The sequence below is a fragment of the Odocoileus virginianus genome, chromosome 5 (genome assembly GCF_023699985.2).
Source record: "Odocoileus virginianus isolate 20LAN1187 ecotype Illinois chromosome 5, Ovbor_1.2, whole genome shotgun sequence".
Lineage (NCBI taxonomy): Eukaryota > Metazoa > Chordata > Mammalia > Artiodactyla > Cervidae > Odocoileus > Odocoileus virginianus.
Window position 1 is genome coordinate 51,364,010 of NC_069678.1, and position 15,392 is coordinate 51,379,401.

General features: G+C 38.3%; 1 protein-coding gene across 12 annotated transcripts in view; it reads left to right on the forward strand.

Annotated features, from left to right (window-relative positions):
* SLC44A5 (solute carrier family 44 member 5) overlaps positions 1–15,392 on the forward strand; it is a 436,507-nt gene that overhangs the window by 25,163 nt on the left and 395,952 nt on the right. The window contains exon 1 of one of the 12 annotated variants that reach the window (XM_070467909.1): positions 2,919–2,939. The exons of the other annotated variants lie outside the window; for them this stretch is intronic. The gene's annotated coding sequence lies outside the window, so the exon portion shown is untranslated. Of the gene's footprint in view, positions 1–2,918; positions 2,940–15,392 lie in introns of those variants that run through there. 12 annotated transcript variants of the gene reach the window in all.

Sequence of the window (15,392 nt, forward strand, 5' to 3'; positions counted from 1 at the left end):
ACACTCACACACACACACATATATATATATATATAATTTTAAAAATATCATTAGTATTCATTTGCCAGTACAGGAGACACAAGAGATGAGGGTTTGATCCCTGGGTTGGGAAGATCCCCTGGAGAAGGAAATGGCAACCCACTCCAGTATTCTTACCTGGATAATTCCATGGACAGAGGAGTCTGGCAGGCTACAGTCCTTGGAATTATGAAGAGTCAGATATAACTGAGTGACTGATCATCAAACATACACAGTGTTTCTCTAATCCAGTGGTTTTATCCTTGTAGCAGCAGCAGTGCATTACCTGGGTACTTGTTAGAAATACAATTTCTTAGTCTCTATTTCAGACCCACTGAATTAGAATTCTGAGGATAGGGCCCAGCAATTTGTTTTTACAATTTTTTCCTACCCCTCATTAAAATCATGCTGAAGTTTGAGAACCACCGCTTTAATAATTCATTGATTACAGTATTTCTTAAATGCTCCTTGTGAAATAATTTTCATAAATATATATAATAATTAAAAAGCAAAATATAATCTATATTTTGTTATTCAATGGCTAAGTTGTGTTTGACTCTTTGTGACCCCATGGACTGCAGCACACCAGTCTTCTCTGTCCTCAACTATCTCCCAGAGTTTGCTCAAACTCATGTCACCGGGTTGGTGATGCCATCCAACCATCTCATCCTCTGTTGTCCCCTTTTCCTCTTGCACTCAATCTTTCCCAGCATCAGGGTCTTTCCCAGTGAGTGGGCTTCTTCATATCAGGTGGCCAAAGTATTGGAGCTTCAGCTTCAGCATCAGTCCTTTCAATGAATATTCAGGACTGATTTCCTTTAGGATTGACTGGTTTGATATCCTTGCAGTCCTAAGGACTCTCAAGAGTCTACTCCAGCACCACAATTTGAAAACATCAATTCTTCAGCACTCAGCCTTCTTTATGGTCCAACTCTCACATCTGTACATGACTATTGGAAAAACCATAGCTTTGGATAATCTACATACCTATTTGAATTAAGCATCCAACCAGTCCATCCTAAAGGAGATCAGTCCTGGGTGTTCATTGGAAGGACTGATGCTGAAGCTGAAACTCTAATACTTTGGCCACCTCATGTGAAGAACTGACTCATTGGAAAAGACCCTGATGCTGGGAGGGATTGGGGGCAGGAGGAGAAGGGGACGACAGAGGGTGAGATGGCTGGATGGCATCTCCAACTCGATGGACATGTGTCTGAGTAAACGACGGGAGTTGGTGATGGACAGGGAGGCCTGGCGTGCTGTGATTCATGGGGTCACAAAGAGTTGGACACGACTGAGCGACTGAACTGAACTGAACTGACTGATGTTCTCAGTATCTGTGTACATGATCTCATTTAATCCCTAAGAGGTATCTTAGTGGTTCTCAGTCCTGGGTTAGCTTCCAAATACCTCTGAAGCTTAAATGCAACTCTAAGGATTGAGGCAAAAAAGCATTTAATGAAGCTTAAATACCTACTGAATCAGAAACCACAGTGTTTCTAGTATGTACTGTGATCTAGAATCACTTAAGGTAGATATTTGTATATTTTACATACATGACTAGGAGTTCTCACGTAGAATGAGGCTGAACAAATATTTCATTATTTGCTCGGCAAATAGTTATTGACACTGAATGATTACCAAGGCTGTCTGACTTCAAGGACTGTGTTCTTAATCATTAGGTGAATTCTACTTATCGGATCTATCAGAAAAACATGCCTTTTTAAAGTCAGAGAAAGCTAATATTTGCAAAGTGATTTACAGTTCCTTTACAAAGAACGACAACTTCGCTATGTTATTATCATTGCTGTTTTGCAAATTAGGAAACCAAGGGTAAGTAAGATTAAGTGATTTGCCAAAAATTGCTTAGCCAGTGAGACTTAGGGCCAAGAGTGTGAATCTAGGTTTTCTGACTCTGGTCTTTGCTTTTTCCCATGACTTATATTAACTGTATATTTACAGTTAACTGTATATTTATGGACAGAATTAGAATAATGAAGGTAGTTATGTGACATCATAGGATTAAGTATCTTCCTAATAATTAAATTTATTTAGAAATTGTGAAAAAATAAAACTAACATAGTATCTATGGTTGCATTTTATATTCTTAAGTCTTAGAGAGTCAACAAATTATGTCTTATAGAAATGAGGACTCTAGCTTTTCCATTAAGTAATAAATATACTGATAGTTGCCTAATTCATTCCTAATTGAGAATACATTGACCGATATTATTATGATACAGGATTTATATTCTGGTGTGATATGGTACTTGGACTAGTTTGCTAGTGGGGCAATTGAAACAGATGGATTTATTTACACCAGGAAGAACGCAGTTAGGATAATGTTGTGCTGCTCTGGCTGTCATAACCCTTTTAATTACCTTTGTTTATGCCCTTTCCATCTAGGCTGGACCACAGGCAAAGCTCAAAAAAATGAGTTTCATTTTAAAGAGACAGAGCCACTAGGATCAGGGGCTTCAGCTCTTTATTTTGGATTTCTCTTTTAGGGTAGTTGGATGACAATTGAGAAAGACAAATTCTCATTAAAATAGCTTTATTCAAAAGTCACACTACGTCTGTAACAGTATATGGAATCAAGGATGTCTTGACTTAAAACTTGAGACCTCAAAGCTTAGGACATTGGGTGACAAGTACGTCCATGCTTCAAAGAGAGGTGCTAGACATAGCTCCACAGTTTTACTGTTAGTTGGTCAAATCACCAGTGCTGCCATCTGCTCATCTATTTAGGAGAAGGGATTCAATTAAGATTTTTTGAAAGAAGCTCATAGGAGTAGAAAACAGTGTGGCTTTTCATTGTTTTCTTTTACAGGGAGGGAAGAGAGGTGATCCCCTTACACTCAAATCAAGTCTTGGGGAGCTCACGAGTACTGCTTATAAAAGTTAGAGTTGTCTATGAAATGGTAAATTGGCATCCCAGCCCATGGCCAGTTGCTTGCGAAAATTTTAGAATTTTAGAATCTAGTGGTCTTTTTCCATGCCTCTCCCCAAGCCCAATATGAGCATTTTCTTGAGAGAAGCTGATGGGCAGACCCCCTAATTTGGAGCAAAGTGTGATAATAACCCATTTCTGCCGCTCCTCTGGGGAAAACTTAAAAAACAAAACAGAACAGCTAAGTAGAAGTGCCTTTGACTGCGGAGCAAGGAAGGGGAGGGGTCAGCAGTTTGTCAGGCTGCAATTTCATTGTAATTCCTTGGAACCATGCAGACCCTATCCAAGAGGGCTGCCTACTAGAGCAAACCTGAGAGCCAGTGGTGATGATTATAACGATGGGTTGAAGAGTTCTCTGTCAATTGCAGGAAACATATAGAGGATAGGACCTTACTGATGGTCGCCTCCCAATCCACAGACGTGTCTTGTGAGATCTAGTATTTGGATGCCTGCATGTAGAGTGCATTTAATAGTCAAATGAGAATTATAAACAAGACGTATATTTTTTTTATCCCTGCCATTTCCTAGGATCCAGAAATGCAAAGGGCAAATATGGGGGTGGGGAGGGAAGGAAGAAGCATAAAAGAACAAAGCGGAGCCTTCCTCCTTATCTTCTCACTGCTTCTCTTCTTCCCACATACCAGGAGTCATTCCTGAGGTGGTGTGAGGGGAGAAGCTCTAAATCAAATGTAAGATTGATGCTTTGATTTAGACGAGACTTAACTTTTTAATACCTGATGGCAAAACTGTTATGAAAAGAAATCTGAAAGAGATGCTGTCAAGGATAGAGGAGGGGACACCTGACAGAATGTTTCATGCAGTGATAGGAGAAAAATGAGTTTCCTGATTGTTACTGAGTCCAGTTCATGTGGTAATGAATAATGAAGGTCACTGTTTCTTTAACAGATAAATTGTAGGGAAAAGAAAAAGATAGAAGCAGGTTCTGCTTTCTGAATTGTAAACAATTTAGAAAACTACAGAAATGTTTTTTTGACTGAGAGGCTAAATTAGATAATTTTATGATACTTTCAAACTTCAAAAATCTATACCGTCTTGGGGTGTCTCTGTGTGTGTGTGTGACTTTTTAGTAAGTTGTGGACAAGAATAATTTGTCAGCTCTCAGTATGCTTTTGTACATAACTGGGGCTCAAAGATTATTTTTGGAATACTGTCTACCTTTCCCACACTACTGTATCCCATATATATCATTTTTATGAGTTTATTATAGAAGAGTTTCATTGTAATTCTGAAATTACATTCTTCACTGCTCACAATGCAGTTTTTAAATCATTGGTCCTAATAGTGGTATTAGCTCGTTGTATTTTTATTATTTTATGCCAATAGACCAAGCCAGTAGGCCAGTTCAGTTGGCTAGCTACATCATTTCTTTAAAGCCAAGATACACCTTGGAACAATTTTAACAGATAGACCCCAAATTAAAAAAGCTTTGGTTTTGTAAAAAGCTCAATTATGTATTATAATATAAATGCTAGATCTCCTGCCATTTCTGTTTATTTATTTAATTAAAAAAAATCTTATATTGGAGTAGAGTTGATTTACAATGTTGTGTTAGTTTCCGGTGTACAGCAAAGTGATTTTCCCCACCATCTTTAAAATTTAATTAAAAAAATTGGCATATAATTGCTTTACAATGCTGTTAGTTTATACCGTACAACACCATGAATCAGCTGTAAGTATACATATATTCCCTCCTTCTTAAGTCCTCCTTCCACTGCACCCCCATCCTGCCCCTCTAGGTCCTCTCACCATTTTTAGAAAAGCCTTTGCCTATTTAGTGCTAATAGTCCTTAACTCTCTTTAGGCAATGAAAGAAATATCACTGGAGTTGTTATACATTGAAGTTGGCTGTTTTCATCAGCCTTCAGGGTCTGGCCCGAGTTTTAAATGGGCGAATTTGAGTAATGCCATTTGTTGAAGAAACTTTCATTGCCTTAGGCTATTTCTAACTTTTTGACAATTATCAATACTTCCTAGGTGGCACAGTTGTAAAGAATCCTCCTGCCAATGCAGGAGACGCAAGAGATGCAGGTTCGATCCTTGGGTTGGGAAGATCCCTTGCAGGAGGAAATGACAACCCACTCCAGTGTTCTTGCCTGGAGAATCCCATGGACAGACTACCCTGGTGGGCTACATGGGGTCACAAAGAGTCAGACATAACTGAGTGGGTGGGCACACACACACAATACATGTAGCAGGGCAGCATGGAGAGTAGGTATCTGAGAAAGAGTCTTTCTCCTTCACAGGCACTAATCCTATCTAGTAGGTTTTGGTTTTAAAAAAATTTCTTTGTGCAGGTGTACTGGTCCTAACTCATTATTCTAAGTCCTACAAACCCTGCAGCAGAAATTACCTTTAGAGGGTCATAGCCCTTCCTGATAATAAGTCTGGTTATCTAGAGCTTAGTCTATTTCTTCTTCATGAACAAAGGACTATGTACTGTGTGTTTGAGACAAGATAAGAAAACATAAATATTTGCATATGACCCTGAAATCACAAGTTTGAGGGCTAGTCATAAGAGAAGCTCACCCTCTTTGTTTTAGAGGGTGGCAATTCACTAGTCAGGATGCTACAAATTTTGCTTCTTACTGCCTAGGTTCAGAGAGCCTATAACTGTCCATAAGTATTCTTTAAAACTTAACTTAGGATTTTGCCTGTTTATTTTATTTTTTGCTTCTTTAATACTAATATTATAGCTGAGACATAGAGTTGCATCTTTTGACCCTAGAAATATTATCTTTTTACTTTATGATATAGATGATTTTGTTTTGTGAAGTGTCTAAATAAGAGACGTCCTGCTTTTATTGTTTTACTGATAGAATGTGAGCTTATATAATGTGAATACAGGCATAGAAACATTCTCACTAGACTTTCCAATTTTCAACAAATAAAAATTTTTTTTGCATTTAAAATTTTTTAATGTTTATTTTTATTCTAAAATTCACTGGTAATATAAGAAAAGCAAAGATTTTGGGAAATATGCTTTACCTGGCTATGTTCAGTGCTAGAGTATTGTTCATGTACTATTTTAAATTGAAGTATAGTTGATTTACATTGTTTCATGTATATAGCAAAGTAATTCAGTTATATATACATAATTGAAAATTATTCTTAGATATATATTCTTTTTCAGATTCTTTTACATTGTAGGTCAACCAGAAAAGATAAATATGCAAAAATATACATGCTATACTCTCTCCTTACAAAGTGAAATATTAAAACATACAAAAGCCTGTCTTGAAATCTTAAAGGCTAGCCTTTTGTGTAATCTCCCTAAATTCCTCTCATTTCCCCCCCTTCGTTGGCAGATTGAGATAGGTTGACTACTCATTTGTGTGTGTGTGTGTGTATATGTGTGTGTAGATAATTGAATTTGGGCTTTTCAGAAACTTCTCTCTTTGTTAAAGGAAAGTCTGTAGAGTCATTTCAGATTTGTTCTCATGTATTCTGCCTTCTCCAAGCCCTATCTATTGAGAAAGTATTTTTATCTTGTGACTTCAAAAGTATTCCTCCGTCTTAACCCTCTGCATGACTCTTGACAAGAAGTATAGTTAGTAGAAATGACATCTCTTAAATGCACTGGGTCAGTGAAAAAAGGGTATCTATTTAGAATTCATGATAAAGAGGAATATATTAGTGTAGGGAAGAGAGTGAAGGAGATTCTTTTTAAAACTTTTGCTTAGGGACCTAGAATTTATTCTTATTCTATAGTCTCTGACTTAAATTTATGTATTCTGGCCAAATCCAGATGATTATTGAAGGCTTTCACTTTACTCTGATTTGTCTTCAGTAGTCAGCTAAATGTAACACTTTCCTGATTGCAAGCAACTCTTTTTCCTGGTATATTAATGATCATAATTCAGAGTCCATTTCATTTCCTGACCAAAACCCCTGCCTTCGAGAAACTGAACTGTGTATTTTAGTTTTTTGGTTTAAATGAGCATTCTAAGCCCAAAGGTCCCAGGTTTTAATCAATATTACTTTTATCAGTTAGAATATTTATAATAATATGTACCATTTTAGTTCATATGATAGACTTTGTATACTAATATTTTTATATTTTAAATGCTGAAATTTGGCAACATGGCTGATTTTTTTTATCTTGGAAACCTAAAGTACTCTACAAAAACAGGTGTGGTATAATATGCCTCAGTAGAAGAATGAGGCATTTGGTAAAGAAAATATTTGTGTTAATTGAAGATTATCATATATACATTATAAATTAACAACTGATTTAGCGAAGATTATAATACATTAAAATGCCTGTAACACTAAAAACATGTAAAACAATCAAAGCTTTTTAATAGTGAGTCAGAATAATTACTATGAACATTTGCTGCTATTGTGCCATAGATATAGAGAAGTGCTAATTAAGAGAGCCCTGGTTATGTTGGATTCAGGGAGCCACCAGAGTACTGTTTGTATTCTCATGAACCTATTATGTATGGAATTTAAAAAGAGGTGAAGAAAATGATAGAGGAAACTCATAGTATGCTAGATTTTTTTCTTTTCCATCTCAGCAATTAATGACAATTTTGACTAAAATGGTCTTTATTGATTGTTTAAACTCATTTAGCTTATAACTTTTAAGAAACTGTAGAAAATGAATAAATATATACAAATTTTATATCACTAGAAATTTTTACAATTCTCACTTAAAATGCACGTAGGGAAAATGTATTTAGGGACTATTTAAAGACTATAAAAATATGTATTTAAAAGCTATTAAAAACTAGTTTGTAACGGGTCATCCTTGTTGAGAATGTCTTTGGAGCTTTATGATCTTGAGTTCTTATTTTTTATTTATTTTTTGTTTTTTTTTTTTGATCTTGAGTTTTTAATGTCTGATTGCATATTGAACACAAGACAAAAGCTAAACATTAAAAAACAATGGACTATTTTAAAGCTAATATAATCCATGATTAAAATATATATTGAGAAGACTTAAAAAGCTAGAAATGATTACATAAACTAATACCCTGAATAAGCAATAGCTAATTCTTATTGTACACTTAGTATGTGTCAGACACATTTAAAAATGTTTTATACTTATTAACTTATTGAATTCAGTTACTTAACAAATACTTACGGTGTACCTCCTCAGTGATGTGCCTATATAACTGGATAATAAACAGACAAAAACCTTTGTCCTCAGGGAATTTATATTCCAGTGGGAGAAGACCCACAATAATCAATATTAGTAAAACATATGTGTTTTATGGTAGTAAATTTTATTATGAAAAAAAGGAGTAAAGAAAGGAAGGGTGCGTGAGTGAATGTGGGGATCCAGTGGTTAAGAGTCCACGCTTCCTGTGCAGGGGATGTGGGTTTGATCCCTGGTCAGGGAACTGAGATATCGCACATGCCCCTTGGTGTGGGGCGTGGGGAGGGAAGACTGACATTTGAGCAAAGGCCTGAAGTAGGTTTTAAAGACACCTGGATACCTGGAAAAAGAAAAGCCCAGAAAGAAGGAATGTGTGCCAAGGCCCCAAGGTGGAAGACGCTTCACACATTCATTCCTGGTGCAGCAGAGAAGCCCATGCAGCAGGATCCAGTGAGTTAGGAGGAGAGCAGCAGAAGCGGAAAAGGCAATGGCACCCCACTCCAGTACTCTTGCCTGGAAAATCCCATGGATGGCGGAGCCTGGTGGGCTGCAGTCCATGGGGTCGCAAAGAGTTGGACACAACTGAGCGACTTCACTTTCACTTTTCACTTTCATGCATTGGAGAAGGAAATGGCAACCCATTCCACTGTTCTTGCCTGGAGAATCCCAGGGATGGGGGCATCTGGTGGGCTGCCATCTATGGGGTCGCACAGAGTCGGACACTACTGAAGTGACTTAGCTGCAGCAGCAGCAGGAGAAGATGAGATCAAGGAGAAAATGAGGGATTTGATCATGGAGACCTAGGCTTTTTATTCTGAGGAAGGTGCAAAGCCAACAAAGATTTTGAGTAGAGAAGTTACACCATATGATTTACATTCTAATGGGATTCCTTGAACTGCTGTGCAAGAGAATAGACTGCTGGGCAAGGAATGGAAGAGGAGATCAACTGGGAAGCTGTTGGAATGGTCAAAGCAGAGACTATGGTTCTTGAAGCAGGGTTGTGTACTGGTAGAGTGCAGTGAGAAGTGGTTGGACTTTGTTTGTGTTTGGAAGGTAGAGCCAATAGGTAGAGGAAGAGAAGAATTAATTATGACTCAAAGCTTTTGCCGTGAATGATGGAAAGAGGAAATTCATGATGGATATGTGAAGACTGTGGGAGGAATAGATTTGGAGGGGGAAGGTCAGAAATTCAGTTTTGGACATTTTGAGTTTGAGATGCTTGTTAGGTAGTAGAGATGAATCTGCTCTACAACTCTATGAGGTGGTTACTATTATTGTCCCTCCAAATAGGAAAAGGAGTACGTCAAGGCTGTATATTGTCACCCTGCTTATTTAACTTATATGCAGAGTACATCATGAGAAATGCTGGGCTGGAGGAAGTACAAGCTGGAATCAAGATTGCCGGGAGAAATATCAATAACCTCAGATATGCAGATGACACCACCCTTATGGCAGAAAGTGAAGAAGAGCTAAAGAGCCTTTTGATGAAAGAGAGAGGAGAGTGAAAAAGTTGGCTTAAAGCTCAACATTCAGAAAACTAAGATCATGGCATCCGGTCCCATCACTTCATGGCAAATAGATGGGGAAACAGTGGAAACTGGCTGACTTTATTTTTTTGGGCTCCAAAATCACTTCAGATGGTGACTGCAGCCATGAAATTAAAAGACACTTGCTCCTTGGAAGGAAAGTTATGACCAACCTAGACAGTATATTAAAGACCAGAGACATTACTTTGTCAGCAAAGGTCTGTCTAGTCAAGGCTATGGTTTTTCCAGTGGTCATGTATGGATGTGAGAGTTGGACTGTAAAGAAAGCCGAGTCTGAAGAATTGATGCTTTTGAACTGTGGTGTTGTGGAAGGCTCTTGAGAGTCCCTTGGACTGCAAGGACATAAAACCAGTCCATCCTAAAGAAGATCAGTCCTGGGTATTCATTGGAGGGACTAATGTTGAAGCTGAAACTCCAATACTTTGGCCACCTGATGCGGAGAGCTGACTCATTGGAAAAGACCCTGATGCTGGGAGGGATTGGGGGCAGGAGAAGGGGACGACAGAGGATGAGATGGTTGGATGGCATCACTGACACAATGGACATGGGTTTGGGTGGACTCCGGGAGCTGGTGATGGACAGGGAGGCCTGGCGTGCTGTGCTTAGTGGAGTTGCAGTCGGACATGACTGAGCGACTGGACTGAACTGAACTGTGCCGTATGGAAATGTTAACTTCTGTTTATTTACTCAGGAAGTAACAGAGGCAAGATTCAAACACAGACACTCTGCCGCCACAACACCTGATTTTAGACACTGAAGGGTCTCTATCTAAGGAATTTATAAATGAATATGATCATATTGGGTTATATAGAATTATAACATGGAAAAGTCCAACTAACCACAAGATCTAAGATACCTGGCAGTTTAGACTAAAAAGGCTCTTTTAAAACGACCATTTATAAAAATTTAAGTGGTTTGCACAATGTCCATGCCCATTTCTATCTCTATGTCTATCTCTGTCCCTCTTTACCTTTCTCCTAGAGATCATCTGCTTCGCCATACTTGCCTGGCTGGAGTGGGAAAGAGTTTTCCATACTACAAGCTCTATGTAGCTGTGGAAGTGGTCCCTATTTTGATCACTACAAACTTCTGGTGCTCTTTTATTTAGGCACTTTAGTCTCAATCTCTCCAGTGTCTTAGGTTCAAAGAAGCTCTTGTGGTTTCTGATTACTTCCTGAGTGTTGAACCAAAGTCCTGTTTTCCTAGGAATCAATAACTTATGATATTGTTCTAGGTTAGAACATCTTTATAGTTCCATTTGGTTCAGTGTTCTTATAATTGACTTACCACATAGCAGCTGTTTAGGTGTCCTCTTGTCAATCACTTTACACATGCAAGCCCAGCCCAGATAACTTGGGTTGCATTGTAAAGCACATAATTTAGCAAACCAGATTCTTACAATTTAAATATGCATTTTCTGTATTAATAGCATTAATGTGGATTCTTTTATATAGTTCATCCAAATAATTGTGTCCTTAAATTTATTTTTTAAAGAATTAGGACTTGAGCTAAGTTTCCTACTAGCTCATAGAAAATGTTTTATATCTTGCCATGCCATCTCAAGAAATATGTATTTGTAAATGAATAGCTGACATACCATTAACTATTCAGCAATACATTCAGCAAATCAATACAAATGTAGTGCACAGTCAATAGTATGATTCATTTGTCACTTGGCAGTTGGTCCCATCAGAGTAAGCACAGTATTATAAAAAACTAAATTCTCCCCTTCCTTTATTATATGCTCTGTTACTCTATGATTAAACCAAAGTGTTAAAGTCTGAACTCATTATATTTTGTGCTTACAAATAATAATACATGTGGCTGGAAGCATTCAGTGAAACAATATAATTTGTTGAGGGAATTTAATCTTAGAGTGCATTGAAACAATGTATGACTTAGAGTTAAGAAGCTTGATTAACTCTTAAAAATGTGGAGGATGCAGAAATTAAGCAGTTTAAGGGATAGAAAATGATTTTTGAATTTTTACCTGTGTAAACTTTAGTAAGAATTTTAATGTGTTATAAGTTTTCTCTAGAAAATAGGAGTGAGGGCACCCCTCTTTTCTGAACTATGCTTTTCAGAATATCCCTCCCCAACACTTCCTCATTCTTCATTGGCCTTGTTATGACTCTCTAAAGAAATGTACAGAACTACTATTCACTTAAAGACCCAGCAGGCTCTTTCATGTTCTGTTAGTTCTTAAGCATGTCACGTACAAATGTTCATAAACACATAATCAATTTTCTCCTTCTGTATATTTCATTGTTTAAATAGTTCTCATATATTACTTATTCCCACAATATGGTCTCACTGCTTCTGCTAATGACTGGACCTAGGAGAGGACAGACACATCCAGGAAGGATATATTTTGTAAGGTAGAAATAGCAATGCACTGAACTTGAAGGATGCAGGTCTTGGATGATGGGGTGCTTACAGGAGTGAGGCTCCAGTAGAGATGGGTCACGGAAGGTTACTTACTCCACAGTTTTGCCTGAGAGCTCTCAGGCTCTTATAGTATTAAGCAGTTTGCTTTATCAGCGCTGCTGGCTTATAGTTTAGTAGCAGGAATATTTATTATTTTAAATATTTCATCAAGATTTATCTGTTATTTGAAACTGCATAAATTTCAGCTGACAGAAGAAGAAAAGGTCTCAAGTTTAGTGACAGACAATAATTTACCATTTGGGTATTCTTGCTTAAGTCAGATAGACTGAAGCCAAGTGGAACTATTTAGATCATTTACTAAACAATAGCAATGTATATTTTCTGGGCAGGCTTCCTTGAGTTTAGATTCCTGCAGTGTCTACCTGGAACAACTTTGGAAAATGCAACTTAGAAAATGAGACAGGCCTGATAAACCACAGGGAGGACATTGTTTTTGCCCCCTAATTCCACAGTTTACTCCCAGGTGCAATTCAAGGTGTTGGCTTTGGTATAGTCTGCTTTCTTGGCATGTTATCTTTTTCCAAATGCTACCTCTTGAAGCTTATTCGGCTGAAACTGAAATGAGTTGAGACTTTTGCTGACAGTCTCTAAACCATATTTGCTGATGCATTGGGTGCAGCCGTGCATGGGGTGCATGATTATCTTTACCACAAATAGTAGACCCGGGTAGAAGATGCAAGTCTTCTATTTGAACCTAAGTATGGTGAAAATGTATCACTCTAGTGGCAGAATGCAAAGAGGAGCTAAAGAGCCTCTTGATGAGGATGAAGGAGGAAGGTGAAAGAGCCAGTTTAAAACTAAATGTTAAAAAAACTAAAATCATGTCATCCAGCCCCATTACTTCATGGTAAATAGAGGAGGAAAAGGTAGAAGTAGTGACAGATTTCCTCTTCTTGTGCTCTAAAATCACTGCAGATGGTGACTGCAAACATAAAATTAGAATACATTTGCTTCTACACAAGAAAGCTATGGCAAACCTAGTTAGTGTGTTGAAAAGCAGAGACACTACTCTGCCGACAAAAGTCTGTATAGTCAAGGCTATAGTCTTCCCAGTGGTCATGTATGGTTGTGAGAGCTGGACTGTCAAGAAGGTGGAGCACTGAAGAACTGATACCTTCGAACTGTGGTGCTGGAGAAGACTCCTGAGGGTCCCTTGAACAGCAAGGAGATTAAACCAGTCAATCTTAAGGGAAATCAACCCTGAATACTCATTGGAAAGACTGATGCTGAAGTTGAAGCTCCAGTATTTTGGTTATCTGATGCGAACACCTGACTCATTGGAAAAGTCCCTGATGCTGGGAAAGATTGAGGGCAGAAGGAGAAGAGGGTGTCAGATGATAAGATGGCTGGATGGCATCACTGAAACAATGGACATGAACTTGGGCAAACTTTGGGAGATAGTGAGGGACAGAGAGGGCCTGCTGTGCTTCAGTCCATGGGGTTGAAAGAGTCAGACATGACTGGGCGACTGAACAACAGCATGGTGAAAACACTGCATATTTCTCAAAGCAGGCAAGCACTCTCATGTGAAGAGGAAGGAAACATTTTTTTCTGGCTTTATTACTTGAATTATACTCCATTTAATTCTTGTGCTTATTTACCTGATGTTATTAGAGCAACTTCTATTTGTTTCATAAAATAAACCTGCATCATTTTGTGGCTGGAGTCACTTTTGTTACGTATAATCACTGTCACCTTTAGGAGTCAGAGTCAGACTCAGCAACATTTAAGCACATCACCTGTGATGGGGACATGCTAAGGAGTATTTTCATTTATCCATGCGTTGACGAACATTAAATTTTATTGAAATAATAAATTCATGTGGTTAAAAAAGTCAAGCAATACAGAAGAATTTATAGTAAAAGCTGCAATATCTTAGAGATAACAGCAGTAACTAACAGAAGAATCAAAATAGAAACTCTTAAAAGTTGGTCACCTCTGTGGGTAGGGAGGGCTTCCTCGGTGGTAAAGAATCCACCTGCAGTGCAGGAGATGCAGGAGATGTGGGTTCAATCTCCTGGAAGAAGACATGGCAACCCACTCCAGTATCCTTGCTGAAAAATTTCACAGACTAACCTGGTGGGCTACAGTCCGCAGGGTCTCAAAGAGTTCCACGTGACTGAGCGAGCGAGCGAGGGAGGGAGTAGGGAAGTGTGTGGCTGGATGTTGTAGCTATATATACACACACCACTATATCTTGATTTGTTTAATTTTTAAAAAATTAATTTCCTTCTTGATGTGCTAGGTTAGGACTGAATTTATTTGTATCACTGTTTATGCTCTCATTCCCATTTTTTTGTTGTTTGTTGTTCAGTTGCTCAGTCGTGTCTGACTCTGTGACTCCATGGACTGCAGCACACCAGGCTTACCTGTCCTTTACTATCTCGCAGAATTTGCTCAAACTCATGTCCATCTACATTTAATTATATAAGCACAGTCCGCCCTCCCTATGCCATTGTCCATAAGAGACTTGAGTTTCCATGGTTGTTGGTAACCCAGGGGTCCCAGAACCAACACCCTGTGGATACTGAGGGACAACTGCAGTCTGTTTCCATACAGATTACTTTTTTTTTTTTAGATTACCTTTATTAAAAAGCAGAGACATTACTTTGCCAACAAACGTCCGTCTAGTCAAGGCTATGGTTTTTCCAGTAGTCATGTATGGATGTGAGAGTTCGACTATAAAGAAAGCTGAGCACAGAAGAGTTGATGCTTTTGAACTGTGGTGTTGGAGAAGACTCCTGAGAGTCCGTTGGACTGCAAGGAGATCCAACCAGTCCATCCTAAAGGAGATCAGTCCTAGGTATTCATTGGAAGGACTGATGTTGAAGCTGAAACTCCAATACTTTGGCCACCTGATGCGAAGAGCTGACTCATTAGAAAAGACCCTGATGCTGGGAAAGATTGAGGGTAGAAGGAGAAGGGGACGATAGAGGATGAGTTGGTTGGGTGGCATCACTGACTCAATGGACATGGGTTTGGGTGGACTCTGGGAGTTGGTGATGGGCAGAAAGGCCTGGCGTGCTGCAGTTCATGGGGTTGCAAAGAGTCCGATATGACTGAGCGACTGAACTGAACTGAACTTGGTACTTGAAAAACATAATTAAATCTTCATTTCTTATTCTATTAACCATGGACAGTACTTGTAACTACACATTTTGTAAAATAAACATGTTATAACTATTAATTCTTTCTTCCTTTTTATCCTCTAATTCCCAATCTTCCAAGTCAAAAAACAACATTTCCATTAATATTTACTGCAGAGCTGTATATAGTATGTTGGTGTGACACTTCCTTTTCTATGCAT